Source organism: Saccopteryx leptura, chromosome 11, assembly GCF_036850995.1.
Source record: "Saccopteryx leptura isolate mSacLep1 chromosome 11, mSacLep1_pri_phased_curated, whole genome shotgun sequence".
In the NCBI taxonomy this organism is placed as follows: Eukaryota; Metazoa; Chordata; class Mammalia; order Chiroptera; family Emballonuridae; genus Saccopteryx; species Saccopteryx leptura.
Genome location: NC_089513.1, coordinates 69,965,284 through 69,981,225, shown reverse-complemented (window position 1 = coordinate 69,981,225; position 15,942 = coordinate 69,965,284). Strand labels below are relative to the sequence as shown.

The 15,942-nt window shown below is 54.9% G+C and overlaps 1 protein-coding gene across 1 annotated transcript in view; it reads left to right on the top strand.

The window, feature by feature from the left end:
* The first annotated feature begins 2,678 nt into the window (after positions 1 to 2,678).
* The window catches only part of SLC6A17 (solute carrier family 6 member 17), a 46,029-nt gene continuing 32,765 nt past the window's right edge, over positions 2,679 to 15,942 (top strand). Inside the window, exon 1 of the mRNA XM_066352814.1 lies at positions 2,679 to 3,035. The gene's annotated coding sequence lies outside the window, so the exon portion shown is untranslated. The remainder of the gene's footprint in view (positions 3,036 to 15,942) is intronic.

Genomic DNA, 15,942 nt, shown 5'->3' with positions numbered 1-15,942 from the left:
AGTCGTGGCTAGCGATTGTGGTTGTAAAGTTGAATGGTCGTAAATTGCATAGGTCATAAGTCGATCAATACCTGTAAGTGCTCCCACAAGCTTGGTCCTCTTGACCACCTTCTCTGCCCTCCCTGGAGGGCTCTCTCCTGCTCTGCTTCACTGTCCCCTTTATGTTTATAGTCCCAAGTCTGCCTCTGCAGCCCTCTTTCCCAGACTTGATACCCCTATTTCTAACCATGGTTTTTTTTTGTTTTTTGTTTTTTTTTTTTGTATTTTTCTGAAGCTGGAAACGGGGAGAGACAGTCAGACAGACTCCCGCATGTGCCCGACCGGGATCCACCCGGCACGCCCACCAGGGGCGACGCTCTGCCCACCAGGGGGTGATGCTCTGCCCCTCCGGGTCGTCGCTCTGCCACGACCAGAGCCACTCTAGCGCCTGGGGCAGAGGCCAAGGAGCCATCCCCAGCGCCTGGGCCATCTTTGCTCCAATGGAGCCTCGGCTGTGGGAGGGGAAGAGAGAGACAGAGAGGAAGGAGGAGGGAGGTGGAGAAGCAAATGGGCGCTTCTCCTATGTCCCCTGGCCGGGAATCGAACCCGGGTCCCCCGCACGCCAGGCCGACGCTCTACCGCTGAGCCAACCGGCCAGGGCCTCTAACCATGCTTTATCTATTCTTTCAGCAGACCTTTACGGAGAGTCCGTTCTGTTTTGAAGATGGTCTCTGCCTTGTGGAACGTTCACATCAGCCGTGGTGACAGTCACGCACTAGCCTGTCAGGCCATTACATACCTAACCACAACAGCGACAGAAGCTACTAAGGAGAAGAAATGTCTGCCTGGCAGGCTGACTGAATTCCTGTCCGTGGTCAGGAGAGATGTGAAGACCAGGGTTCGAGGTGAACTCTGTGGGTGAGCGGGCAGGGACCGAGGGAGGAGGAGAAGGGGAGCCTAGCGGCTTCCCAACAGAAAGGGCACACGGGCTGGAGGCTGAGTCAGGAAGGAGTGGGCGAGTCGGAGAGCTGAGAGAAGGTCGGTGTGGGTAATGGGCTGCGGGGAAGGCCACGGGGAGAGGGTGTGAGATGAGGGGAGGGGTGAGGAGGGGCCTTGTAGGGCACGTTCAAGATGGGGGCAGCACTGCAAACTCGAGAAGGATGCGCACGTATTTGTGCTTCTAAAAGAAGGGGCACTGATCACTTTTTGTTCTAGACTATCTTTTTTGAGGATGCTTGCACAGCAAACGGCTTTGGAAGTTGGAGATAGCGTCTCCCCAGCGGAAGACAGATTTGTCTGCTGTTCATATAATAATGATAGTAAGTGTAACAATACTCAGGGCAAAGGCTGGGCGGGTTTGCCTGCAGCCCATTATAAAAGATTGGGGTTTCCTAAGTTTGGAGCTCCCAGCATGCGCAGTATCACCTGGGCACAACCCCATGTTCCTCCCATGGACTGGGGGTGAAGGTAGCTGATTTGACTGTGAAGCTCAAGTAATGCCTACTGTGCCTTGAGTAATAAAGTCCTTTGTCTCTGGCCCAGGAGTCTCGTGTCTTCTCCTAGCATCCATGAAATTGTGGCAGGCTAACTTGTTAGATTGCAAGGGTAAAATCTCAGAGCCTTTAGAGTTCATGACAATGATTCTACTGCCTTTCAGTGGGACTATTGGGACAGCCTCTACCACCCACCCTTCCCAAACACCTGTCTCTAATGCCAGGGTTCCCTGAATGTCCGCTAGAGCAGAGATCATTCATTCCAGACTCCCCACACAGCCCGCTATGCCCGGGAGCATGGCTCCTACCTCCCTACCTTCACCCGCCCTGCTCCAGCTCGAGCAGCCACCCCCCTGTGTGCCTCCGCCCTCTTGCATCTCTGCTCTTTTCTCTTGTTATGCTGACCCCTCCACAGGGGTCACCCTTCTCCCCTTCTGTCTGCTGAAGTCCTGTCCACCCTCTGAGGCCAGGATCCTGTCTCACCTCCATCATAAGGTCTGCCCAGACCCAGTCAGAAGTGCCCTCTCCCTTCGCTGTCCCCCACTCTCCCTGTCTCCTAGGGTCATCGAGCCTCCTGTCTTGTATTGTGACTATGTGGATGAGCCCCACTCTGCCTCTGGCAGGGGTGCCCTACCGTTATCTCCGTGACCTCAACCCCTGCAGCCCAGGTGTACAGTAGGAGCTCAATAGATGAGTGATGTGTTGAGGAGCTGAAATGCACGGGGAATGAATGGTCCTGCTGGATGGTGGGCTGGAAAGACCGTGGAGCAGGAAGGGCATTCCAAGTGAGGAGAAGAAAGGGAGCCAAGGCATGAAGGTGCTAGTTGCTAGCGCAGGGGGAACGGCCACTTTGGGTGGGACGGAGTCATGAGGGGGGCTGAAAAGGACGAGCCTGAAAAGGTGAAGAAAGGAAGCCCAGGACTCAAGAGGGCCTGGGTCATTGAGGTCCCATTCCTCTCTGAGGGAAGAAGCCCTGGTGACTTCTGTCCAGGGTCCTGGTCCCGTGGCAAGGGGCCCCAAGGGGCTGCTGCCGGGACAGCCCCGTCCCTCCTCTTGCCCACCCCCTCCGCCTGCGTCGGCTATCAGAATCCTGCTCGCGGCCCCAAAGCCTCGCATTGACGCGGGCCCGCGCGTGAGTCAAGCCTGCGTCACGGCGCCCCGCCGCCAGGGTGGCCTTTCGGAAAGCGAGGGAACAGTGCGCGGCGCGCTCCGCCCAGCTCCGTTCCGCTCCGCAGAGCCGGCGTGACCGGGGTGCAGGGAGGGCGGCACACGACCGGGGCTTCCGCAGCCCTGCGCGCTCCCTCCGCCGCGGGACCGGGTCCCCGGGCCGCTCTCCAGAGGACTGAGAACGCCGCGGGCGGGAGCTGGACCGCGACTGGCGGCAAGGGAAGGAGCAAGAAGCCAGCAGGGTCGTAGGCGCGCGGCTCCGGGTCCCCTCCCAGCCCCGGCCGGTGCCCGACGCCGCCAGACTCGGGCTGCCAGTGGGAGGGGCTGTGCGCCCGCCACCCGTCGGGGTCCGCAGCTGCTCCGCTCCGAGTCCACGCAGCGGTCCACGCGGGACAGGTGAGTCGCGGGCCGCGCCCTGCCTGGCTTGACCGGGTCAGCCACCGCAACTTTAGCTGGCTGGCCCCGCCCTAGTCAGAAAGGCCTAAGAAACGGGGTACGAGGCGGCGCTGCCCCGGTATCCGCCCGGCTCTGCGCGGGCCCGGGCTCTCCCTTCCTCTTCAGCCTCCGTTGCCTGGCGACGGAGCTCCGGGGTGCCCAGCGCCCTGCTCACGGGTTGGACACCCGACGCCAGCTTCCGGGGCTCAGGTGGTCCCAAGAACTCGGAGGTAATGGGGCAGAGCTGCAAAGGCAAGCGCCCGCGGAGACCTGGGGAGGAGGTCCGGCGGGTCTCACTGCCAGGAGCCGCGCGCCCAGGGCGCAGTTCCCGCCCGCAGGGAGGCTCCTGTGCGGCTGGAGACCCCAGCCCCGCTGGGCTCTAGGCCCGTGACCTTGATAATATCATTGGCAGGAAAAGCGAGCGCTCACGCCCAAGATGAATATTTAATTCCCAGTCCTGGGGCTGGCCCTCTCGGAGTTCGGAGCTAGCGGGAAGCCCATCCTCCCTGGAGGGAAGCGCATCTGAGAGCGGAATGGCGGAGATGGGGGCGCCGTCTCGGCAGAGAGGCCTCTGCCACATTTATACCTGTGCGCCCCGGGCTCGGCTGTCATGCAGTGTTCGCGGTACTCGGGTGCGGCCGCTGGGAAAGGAAGTCTGATGTTTCCTTTTAAAGCCCGAACAGCGCTGTCAGGGCTCCAAGTGTTCCGTAATCCCGAGAGTCACCTTACAGGACCCAATCGCTGTCGAGAGGAATATTTGTTTGTTTGTTTTTAATCCAATTTGATCCCACTCCTCTTTCCTTTGAGAAATATTTTAATGAATTCTTTGGGTTAGGAAGTTTCTAACTGGAGCTATCTTTAGGGCAAATCAGCTGTGAACACGAGGCAGGAGGGAGTGGGTTGGGGAGTGGGGAAGATTCCTTTGAGGGCACTGCCCTTGTTATCAGGAACTTCCAGAAACTGTGAAGATCCTGCAAGGGCCCCAAAAATTCAATCAAAACTTCAGTTAGATCTGTTAGGCTGTACAGGACTTACTGATGGACATCTGGAGAGCAAAGTCAGACTGTGTGGAGGTTAACAGCCGGGGCTTCTTGTGTATGGTGCTGTGCTTACATTATCCCATGGTCTGGTGAGGGGGACCCATTGCTTGGGCAGGAAGGGCTTTGAGGTCACACCTGATTGTCCTTGGCCATGGCCCACCCGTGGGGACCATCGGAGGTTCCAGCTCCTCAGCTGGCTTTTTCTCAAGTAGAGCAGCTGTGTGGCTGAGGAGGTGGTGACTGTCAGCGAATCCCTGTAGCTCAGCCTGGAGGTGACTCAGTGCAGAAGGCAAATCGTGCCCACCGGCTCTGATTGGAGTGAGTTTGTTTGGCCTTGAGTCACACGCAGAGTTGTGTCAGCTGCTTGTGAATTGAGTGGAGTTTGGTACCAGGACTTGTGAGCCGGAATGGTCAGAACTCTCAGTGTTTGGGGGCCACTGACCAGAGGTGGGCAAGTCCTCAAAGGGAGATAAGCAGAACTCAGGCTGCCTGGCTCCTGGGCCAGGGTCCCAGAGCTTTGACCCTCAGGCAAGGCCCACAGGGCCAGGTTGTGGGTGGGTAGGTGAAGGAGAGGTTTTGGGGAAGGATCTGTGATTGTGGTCAGAATGACCCAGTACTCTGTCATGTGCCAGTGCAGGGTGACCTTGGACAAGTCACTTTACCTCTGGAGCCTTGGTTTCTCAGATGAAAAACAGGAATGCTTATGGTGCCTTTGCCGCAGGCTTATTTTGAGCCCATTGTGAGTGGAGCCACACAGCAGATGCTCTATAAAGTGAGTTTCCCACCTCTTTCTTTATGGACCTTAACCAGACTGCTCTTTCTCTACCTGCCCTTGCTCCGTGGTGTGAGAGGGGGTTGGAGACAAAAGAAAGTGACAGGGCTTCACACGTGGTTGAGAAGGACCTGTAATTCAGCTGCAAACTGACCTAGTTCCAACCCTCAGTTCTCCCCAGGAGACCCTCAGTGGGGAAGCCTGAGTTAGAGCAGGGCTGTGGGGGAGGGGCGAGCAGGCTTATGCTGGGTTCGTTGGGTGCCCTGGGCTGTCTGCGATGGCTCCAGGGTGAGCCTTCAGCACAGACCTTGACTCCTGAAGCATGTTCATGACTGTGACTTGGTCCTAAGTTATGGCGCCTGCTGGGTGGACGTCAAGGCATCCCTGCCCTACGATCAGATCCTGCTGTCCTCTTCCCCACCTGTCCTCCCTGTGGTGGAGTTGGAAGCTGCAAGACAGCCGTCCAGGAGAGGAAAGGAGTCTGTCCCCTGAAGGATCCTGGGCCCCGGCTCCCCCCCCCCCCACATAATGTGTCCAGACTTGGTGCTGAGCTAAGATGTGTTTACATCAAGAGTGGAGGAGGCCCTGGCCGGTTGGCTCAGTGGTAGAGCGTCGGCCTGGCGTGCAGGAGTCCCGGGTTCGATTCCCGGCCAGGGCACACAGGAGAAGCGCCCATCTGCTTCTCCACCCCTCCCCCTCTCCTTCTTCTCTGTCTCTCTCTTCCCCTTCCACAGCCAAGGCTCCATTGGAGCAAAGATGGCCCAGGCGCTGAGGATGGCTCTATGGCCTCTGCCTCAGGCGCTAGAATGGCCCTGGTTGCAACAGAGTGATGACCCAGACGGGCAGAGCATCGCCCCCTGGTGGGCATGCCGGGTGGATCCCGATCGGGTGCATGCGGGAGTCTCTCTGACTGCCTCCCTGTTTCCAACTTCAGAAAAATACAAACAACAACAACAACAAAAGAGTGGAGGAAATAAGGGCGTCCCCAATGCAGCAGGAAAAGCCATGCTAATCCAGGGGACTCCAGCTTGCACCTGGAAAGTGTGCACGTGTGTGTGTGTGTGTGTGTGTGTGTGTGTGTGTGTGTGTCTGTGTGTGGGTACTCATGCTCCCTGGAAATCAACACCTTTCCCATGGGGTCTGGCACATTCCAAGGCTGCTAGAGACAGAGAGGAGAGGAGTCCTGAGCAGCTGGCCCCTGCTTGGGCAGCTCCCCTCCCCCCATTCCTCTCTCCTGTCAGGTTTGCTGCAGAAGGACAAGTCATCATTAATCCCTTTAAAGCTTCTAAGATAAGCAGCAGAATACTTTAAAGGAAAGATGAATTGGGGCTTTTTTGCCTCAAACCAGGTCTGAGTTATCACCAGCTCCCAGCCTGCACTGCAGGAAGTCCTCGCAGCTGCACACGTGGGGCGCTGGGATGGGGGAGAACTGTTACTCAGGCCTGCGAAGTCCTCTTACATCAGCCTCCTGCGCTGGTGTCCCGGGCTGTCAGAGGTCACGGTGGCACGGGTGGATCCGTGTCAGGGCTCTCTCCCAAACTCAGGTGGGCCAGTGATCAGTGGGGGAATGCCTACTTCGTGAGGTTTTAGGAGGGGCGGGGGCAGTTCTGGATTCCAACAACTGATGCCGGGCTTGGCATCCAAACGATAATATCTGGATTTTTATTGAGGCTTCCGCACTGTGCTGAGTGCTTTATTTCTTCACCATCTTGTTTAATCTTCACTACCATCCCAGGGGACATATAATTGTGCTCAGCAGTTTTACAGACAGCAGACTCGAGGTTCAGAGAGGTTCAATAACTTGGTCAAGGTCACCCAAGTAGTGAGTGGCAACCTGAGAATTGGAACTCGGGTCGGCCAGATTCCAAACTTCCTGCTCTTGACCACGATATGCTAGGTCTTCATTGTAAGTTCTTTGTAACTGTTTGCCGACTACCGGGGCATTTACCCAGATGCGGCTGTCTGCGTACTCCGGGGTGGTTTACAGCAGCGGCCAGCGTGGGCCGCTCGGAGGGATGCTGCTGGCTTCCCGGTCTTGTCCCCTGGGGGGCCCACCCTCCTCACCTTGGGGGCTCGGCCACTTGTGTCCAGGGCAGTTCTGGGAAACGTGGCATTTGCTTCTTTCTGTGTCTCCATCTCTTCTCTCTCTGAGCAATCACCCGCCCCGGGGAACGGGCCCACACTGTCCTAGCCTGCCTGGCACCTCCAGCCATCCTGGATCTCAGTGGGACGTGCCTGTAAGTGAGGGTGGGAAAGGGGATGAAAGCATCTGTGCTCCCCCGCCCCTGAGGACTCAAGAGGCCTCTGCAGACACCTTGCTCCACAGGCAGCCATTTTGTGAAGATGCAATCTTTGCATCATCGCTCCCGCCCAGGATGAATACTATAAAAAATTAAAACATTGTTTATGCATGGATGAATCCAGTTCATCCATCCACTGGTAAAAATATAATTAGGGCCTGACCTGTGGCGACACCGTGGGTAAAGCGTCGACCTGGAACGCTGAGGTCGCCAGTTGGAAACCCTGAGCTTGCCCGGTCAAGGCACATAAGACAAGCAATCAATGAACAACTAAAGTGAAACAACTGTGAGTTGATACTTCTCGCTCCCCCCAGCTCCTCTCTCTGTAAAATCAATAAGTAAAATCTTTAAAAAATCATATTTAGATAGGCACCGTGTACAGAAAGCTCCCATGTGGGAACAGAAGCTCGGGATGACTGGACTACATTATTCTCACGTTCAGAAAGAGGTATATTCGTTAGAGAATGATCCTGGGTCAGGTGAGTCCCAGGTGACCTGAGTCCCCAACTTGGGAGGTGAGACTTAAGGCCCTGTTTGCTCTGTGGCCTCGTGGGGCAAGCGCAGGGCCAGAGGGAACGAGGCCCCAGTCCCCAGGCCTGGGGTCGTCTCACCAGCTACCTTGGTCCCACCACGCTGCCGCTGGGCCGTCCAGAACTGACTCAGGGCTCATTTGAAGATAACGAGTTGTCTCTTGTTGTATTCCCTTATTTCTAACTACTGGTTTAATTAGACTTTCTGCTGAGTTCTGTGCACTACTAATTTGCCACCTGTTTCAGTTGCAAATAGGATTTATTGGTCCACACCCCAGACTCCTGCTGGTTGCATCTTCTCTTTAATTATAAGACTTCTGGGCTCCTGTGGTTTAAAATCCCACTCCAGGTGGGGAGTGCTATTTGATAATGCTACCTTTCAAGAGATGTGAACAGGTGGAGTGGCTTCCTCAGGTGTTCCCAGGTGAGTATTCAGTGAGGACATGGACCTCCTCCTCCCACCCCCGCTGTGTGTTTAAAAGACAGAGAGTGGGCTCTGTGCTGGGTGGCCCAGCCCTGGCTCCCAGATTGGCCTGGTGGGCGCTGTCCACGGTCCTGGCACACCAGCGGGACAACTTGCCTGCTGGTAATCAGGGGACTCCTTTAGAACAGCTGGAAGAAATCTCCTCGACCAGTCCCCCAATTTGAATGACATCGTTGGCTTTTGTAAAGAACGTGGCCAGGTGAGGCGGCTCCCGACTTCGGGGAGAAATGGCGGTAGCTGGACTTGCCCCCGCTGTTGACTCGCTGAAGGAGACGCAAGCCTATTGCTCGGTCATGCAGCATGGTATGTTAGGGAACTTCCTCACCAGTGTCACAGCTGGGTGGCATGTGGCCCAGCAATCAGGATGCCCTCATCCCTTGGAATAGCCTGGAGCAGCCTTGGGTGGTAGAGCCCCTCTATGTGCCCCAGTGTGCCATACCAGTGTGCTTGTCTCTGTGGGTCAGACATGCAGAGGCTTGGAAAGCACTGGTGTGTTGGAAAGAATGCGGTGGGTAGAGTTTGGGAGACCACGGTTCAAATATCCTTTCTTCTACTTCACGGCTGGGTAATTTTTATTTATTTATTTAGTTTTTTACAGGGACAGAGAGAGAGAGTCAGAGAGAGGGATAGATAGGGACAGACAGACAGGAATGGAGAGAGATGAGAAGCATCAATCAATAGTTTTTCGTTGTGACACCTTAGTTGTTCATTGACTGCTTTCTCATATGTGCCTTGACCGCGGGCCTTCAGCAGACCGAGTAACCCCTTGCTCGAGCAAGCGACCTTGGGTCCAAGCTGGTGAGCTTTGCTCAAACCAGATGAGCCCACCCTCAAACTGGCAACCTCAGGGTCTCGAACCTGGGTCCTCCGCATCCCAGTCTGACGCTGTATCCACTGCGCCACTGCCTGGTCAGGCCGGCCAGGTAATCTTGTAAGTGGTATTTACCCTGCCTTGGCCTAGGTTTCTTTGTTTGTAAAATGAGCATCATATTTTATTCCAAGTTCTTGTGTGAACAGATCACATATGTAAGCGTTGTAGGTCTTCAAACATGCTTGCTTCCTTCTCTGTGTTCTGTGACGTATTCCTGACAGGAGTGAGTGCTTTTCTGCCCAGGCAACAGACGTTTCTGGTTCTCAGGAAAGAGACACCACGTTGGGACTATAATTAAGGGTTCCTGATCACTATTCCTTCAAGTGCTCTTCAGCAGTCGGTGGGTAACTCAGGTAATTGGACACCCTGGGTTCCCTCTGTCTCTCTCTGAGACAAGAGGAAATAGTGGCTTCCGGGAAATCCAGGTCAGAGGTTTTGAGCAGATGCTGTGAGGACCCCATGTCACCACCCAGGGCCTCCTGTGAATGAGGGGAGAAGGGAATGAGGCCTTCACTTGTTGCTCCTGGACTTTTTAATTTCACTTCTGATTTAAAAAAAAAAAAATGTTTTTTTGATTTCTGAATTGGGACAGTCTGCTTGCCTGGGCTGTGCCCTTCAGCACCTCGGAGTCATCTGTTTACCTCTCTGTTTAAAACCCAAACCTCATCTCACATCCTGGCGAGTCACCATCATCTCTTACCTACCTTCCCTGTTTCTTCATTTATACTGGAGCGATCCCTTTTAAAACAGACGAGTCACATTATTCCCCTGCTCAAAAACTGCCAACAGCTTCCTGTTAGCCTTGAAAGGAAACCCAAAGTACGTGCCAGGCCTACGAGTTCTGCCTGCTCGGAGTCTAGCTCTCCTCCTGTCTCAGCACTTCCCGCCTTTCCCTTGCCCAGGATGCTGTAGGCATGGGGCCTTTCTTTTGGGTCCTTGTACTCATCAAGCATGCTTGGTCCTGCCTCAGGGCCTTTGCACTTCCCGTTTGCTCTGCCCTGAATACTTTCCCAGGATGTCCACATGGCTCATTCTCTTACTCTATCGGGCCTTATTCAGAGTTGCTTTCTTAACCCCCCTTTATATTGTAGCATCCCTGCTTCATGCCATCTCCTCCTACTCTCTTTTATATATTTATTTGATATCTTTGTATACATTAAAGATAGAATGTATGCCTATACATAATTAATTATGTGTTTGGCTGATTTATTTGTTCCTCTGCACTAGAATATGAATCCTACAGGGCTGAAACATTGTTTGCTCTGTTCTCTGCTCTACAAGGGCCTGGAGTTAGTGCTCAGTAAATATTTGTTGAAGGAAAGGAAGGAGGAGGAGGGGGGAGGGGAGTATAGAAGAGGGATTTTTAGAATCCCATATTTATATTTCAGCAGAATCTTTCCTTCACAGGAGTCTCGGGGCTCCATTCTCCTGCAGTCCCAGCGGAAAGCGGGAGGTCAGGCGGAGCGCCGAGCTCGTGCGTCCTCTGCCAGCCCCCGCACCTGCGTGCTGTTCCCCGTCAGTTCCAGGACATGGCGGGACAGCGGGCGGATGCGCCTCTGTTCCCGTCTGAGCCCGTTGACCCCATGTTCTCGCACGAACCTGGCCCCGGCTCATGGCGTGTCCTCTGCGTCATCTCATTTTGTGCTCGTGCAGCCCCGTGAGGTCAGAGCCTCATCCCGATCATTTCAGGTCCAGAAGCTGAACCCGGGAGAGACTGTGTCCTTCCCCAGAGACTCACAGCCAGTAATGGGCCCCCGGACTCAAACCCAGGGTCCCCCAGGTGCAAAACCCGCGTCCTTTCTGTGACAGAGTTGTGGTTCCGGAGTCAGGCAGTTGGTGGGGACCCAGGGCCTCCACTTCCTGACCGTGTGCCTGATTTCATCAGTCCCAAGAGGCATATTTCCACACATCGTCTCCATCGGCTGTTGGTTGAGGAGGCAGTGGTGACTTAGTTGGGAAAAAACCTTCCATTGACCCTTTCGGGTCCGTTCAAGAGCGTGCCAGCAGCGAGGTGCCTTTGGTTCAATGAAATATAGGTCACTGATGCCTCTGAGCCTCGACTTCTTCACTTGTCCAGTGGGTATTATAGTGTTAGCAACCCCATACGTTCCTGGTGGGTTACAGGAGACCATGGCTGCTCCACACAATGGCTCTTACAGCGTCAGCCCTCGAGGTGGATGGCCTGTGTGCTTGGTTGTCATTGTTATTATTACTCCACCCGCCCTGCAGTCAGACGTTCCAACCTCAGCACCGAAATTCTGGTGCTTGTTAATGCCATCTATGGGACAGACCCGAGGCTGGTCTTCCTACATCCCCCCTGGGCATGCATTTCCACCGTGAACTGGTAAAAACTGAACCAAAAGCTTTGGTTGGCACGGGCCCTGCCCACATTTTCCAGTGCCAGCTCCTGCCCCCGACCATCTGCCCATTTTCTTGCTTCCCTTCCCCCTTGACGAAAAAAAAAACAAAATACCGAGTGCAGAGAACACGCTTGGAAAATGTGACGGGCTGCGGAAGGCTCCGCCGCTCCTTCGCCCGAGCTGTCGTTTGGCACGGTCCCACCAGCCCCCGGGAATGCGCTGGGCCAAGACTGTGCCCGTCCGAGGTTTATTTTTCCGAGGACAGGATGGATGTTGTCTACAAAGCGGAGAAAGCGGAGGGCAAAATTGTGGCTCCTTTCTAAGAAGCAAAAAGTCACTGAGCCGTGGCCAGACCTCTTCATGTACCTTAGCTTTGAACTGCCGCTTGGAACATCCATGATTATCCGACGTTCTTGGGATCAGAATATCGCAGCAGAAAATGGCGGTGGGGGGGGGGGGGATGTCGGTTAAAGGTGCAAATAATATCAGACTAGAAAATCTGGGGAGCTCAGGCATCAGTTCCCGGATTCCCTCATTCAGGTCATTCATACCAGATTTATTGAGCACATGTAATATAGTAACGCACCAGGGTTTGCCTGTGGAAGCAAGGGTGGTGTCACACCCCGCACGTCTGTGAAATGGGCTCAGCGATGACTGTTCTGTGTATTTGGCTTCTCAGTCAGCTTTTCGCTGTCTCTCTCCTTCTGTCCATGTGGTAACCAGATACAGTTGGCAGGTAGGCCCTGTTCCCTGTTTCACAGATGAATAAGGAATGGAAAGCTGGCTTCCCAGTCCTGGGGTTCCCCCTCCCCACATGTGCTGCAGGACTGCAACCCATTAGAGTCCCCCTCCCAGCTGGGTGTGCGGACCTCCTGGTAGGTCGAACTCAGATCTTTGAGCTTTCTGGGCCAGCCTCTCTGTTTCAAAGGCGCAGCCAGCGGGTAGGATCTCAGCATGGAAAGCAGGTTGTTCTTGGAGGGTGGGCAGGCAGGGACCCTGGGATGTCCGTAAGTACCACGTTCCGTTCTGTGTGTGCCGGGCATGGCGCTTAGAAAAGGAATCAGCCATGTAAACAAGCGGCTGTACTAGAAAGCCAGATGGTAGAAGTGTGAAGGAATGTTCCAAGCAGCGGGCTGAGAGGGGGGAGAGAAAGGACATCCATTCTCACTTAGAGAATCGCAGACAGTGTCCTGGAGGCCAGACGGGGGGACCATGACTGGAGCTTCAGCAGGCAGAGCATGGGAGGGGTCCCTGCAGAGGGTGTGGGGTGGGCGGGGCCAGGAGATGGAGGGGGTCAGTGTGTGTGGGGGGCTGTAAACGCCACAGCAAGTGGGAGCCAGGCAACGTGGTATTTCAGGAAACTGCCTCCGAAGGTCTGGAAGGAAAGCGAGCTGGGCGCCTGCTGCAGGCGTCTCACAGAAGGCAGGTCTGGGCCGACCTGAACACGTCCCCGGACTCTGACTTCTAGATGGTGGCCACAGGAGTGCAAAGTCAAGAACGGTGTGAGGGCCCTGCCTGTGTGTCCTAGGCGAGAGAACCCAAGGACAGCAGCCACCAGGTCGAGGCCCAGGGCCTGTCAGGAGCCGTTTGCCCCAGGTGACTGCCAGAGGTATCAATAAAACAATGAAAAATCATTTGGAGGACAGTTTGTGTCTCTGATAACAGTGGCCAGGCTTTGGGCTCAGTGGAAGCCCAGAGGCTCTGAGGTCATTAGGAGAGCTGTTGGGGCCCAAACCGCGTGTCAACGGAAACCGGGAAGCTGTCAAGTTGTCTGGGAGACGGACCCAACCTTGCTTGCTCTCACTGTGGCTTAGTCTTGAACTGGACCTTGGCTTTAGGGCCTGGGGGTCTGGGTAGCCCTCTTTCCAGAGTGGGAGACCCTGGGAGAAGCAGGGCACTGTGGGGACTGTAGCTGCCCGCTTTCCTGAAGATGGTGGCTTGTCCACTCAGCTCCCGGGGGGTGGTGGTGGTGTCTGGCTTGGAAAATAAGCAATTCTCTAGAGTTATATGGTATAGCATTCCCAAGGAAGAGACACGGGTGCTCAGACTGCGTGTTCCAGCAGGGCCCCTGGCTGCTGTGGGCTGGAGGGGCTCTAGCTCGGTGCCGGGCTGGGGTGAGCAGCCTCCCGCACCCCTGCGGCCATTGCTCCGTGCTGCGCTTGAGAAGGGTTGTGGGGCCCTCAGCCCCCGGGCAGGAGATGTTTTACCCCTCTGCCTCCTCGTTGGGGATCTTTTCTTCTCCCTTTAGGAAGATGCACAGTTCAGTGGCTCAGTCCTGCCTCTCTCACGCATGCTATTCTGAGCTGGAAGCTGTTCCGGTTGCTAGGCAACAGACCTGGCACAAGGTGGCCTGGATCCCCGACCCCCTCTGCAGCCTGCTTTAAGTAATGGAGGCTCTTTATCCTGCGAGAATGCCGTGGAACTGGGTCTCCCGTGCTGCTCACCAAAGCGACTTCACAACCCACCCAGCTACTCCTAGGGGATAATTTCAGCACAGCTGGGCTGGCTGTCAAAGTGTCCCCATGACACCCCAACAGCTCTCAACTCGAGAGGGTGCCGCGACAGACGGGCGCAAACACCTGCGGCGGCTAGAGCCTGGGGCTGTCAGGCCTCCCTCGCTCCCACGTGCACGAGGGGCAGTCCCCGGGTATACGCAGAGTGGAAGGGGCCTCAGAAGTCATCCAGACCAACCCATTTTACACACAGAGAAACTGAGACCCTGAGAGGTCAGGGCCTTGGGGCCAGTTTGCACAGCTGGTTGGGGGTAGGTCAGGCCCACCCAGCATCTCGCCGGCCTCCTGATACCTGGGTCTGGCTGGCTCCCCAACCTGCAAAAGAAAGGCCAGTGAGGACTCTGCCCTCCCTGTCTCCCTGATCTTGGTGCCTGTCTGGCCATGCTCTGGGGTCATCGGTCAGACTCCCACGTGCTGGTCTGAAAGCTGACCTTCGCTGGCACAGGGACTTCAGGTGTGGAAGTCCGGTGGGGAGGCAGGGTTGTTCCAAGTGGTACTGATGCCACCGCCCCCCTTAAAAACACGGAGAGAGCACAGGAGTGGGGACACCTTGGCTCTGACAGCTGTGTGACATGAGCTGGGCACTGTCCGCCTTCTGTTCTGGGTACGAGGGATACAGCAGCGAACAAGTAAGCCAAACGTTTCCTCTTGTGGAACGTATATTTCTTGTAGAAGGGCTAGGTGGGAAAGAAAGAAATCGACATATGTATAAGGTCTACCGGAAAGTTCTGTTCGTTTCTATCACAACAAGTTTCGACACGTAAGCACATGTTTATTTGGCGCGTGTGTGCCTCTCTATTTTTATCACTTAATGTATACATACTGACGTAGCAAATTAACTAAAACAAAGTTGATTCACGTTAGTGTATCAACTTTGTGTGAAGCGATAGTGTACCCGTGGCTACTGATAAAGTTCATTTACGCCACTGTATTTTATGCGAATTTCAACAAGGAAGAAATGCTACAGAAGCATGTAGAAATTTATTGAAAGTGTTTGGTGAAGGTACAGTTTCTGATAGGACATGCAGAAGATGGTTTGAAAAATTCAAAACAGGTGATTTCAACCTTTCTGATAAGCCACATTCTGGGCGACCATCTTTGATCGATGATGATGTTGTTAAGACCATGTTGGAGCAAGATCCTTTTCTGACAACATCGGAGATCGCAGAAAGGCTTAATTCAGCTCAGCAAACCATTTCGGACCATATTCAGAAGATAGGATTGGTGTGGAAATATATTATTTAATAAAGTTTATTGACGGTAAGAAAAATTTGTATTTTGTTTTATTCCAAAAACGGACAGAACTTTCCGGTAGACCTTATATATAAGGACCAGTGGTGATGCTTGGGGGGGGGGTGCAGGGGCTGCACCCCAAAGGGCTGCTATTGAATGGTCTGGAAAGGCCTCCTGAGGAGGGGACCTCTGAGCAGAGGCCCTCAGGAGATGTATGTCAAGTGAGCGATGGAGTGAATGAATGAATGAATGAATGAGTGAAATGGGAGCCCTCCAGCCCAGGCCTGTCTGACCTCAAAACCCCTGATCTCCACCACCACCGTCTGCCAGTGCCCGTCCCCAAGGAGTCTGACCTCATGGCTTTAGGCTGTGCAACCCTCTCCCTGGGTCTCAGTTTCCTCATATATAAAATGAGAATGGTACTAGGGTCCCCCAAGCCTCTAAGTGTCAGACTCGGGTTGTCACCTGAGCACATGCACGGAGGTCCCGTCCTGACTGCAGCCTGGCCCTGTGCCTCGGTTTGCTCGTTTACGCGGGTCTGGCAGCATGGCGGCCCCCGGGGTTCCAGCCAGCCATGCAGGGGGTCTGGCATGGCAGCGCCGTCTAGTCTCGGGAAGAAGGAAGGAGCTCGTAGGGAGCTGCTTCCCGTGGGGACTGTGGTGCTGCTGTGTTGTCCTTCTCTGGCTTTACCACAAGGTGCTGATTTTGTCCTTGAGTCCTCCTAGCTTAAAATGACATTCCCCCTCTCTCCTCTCCCCTCTGCCC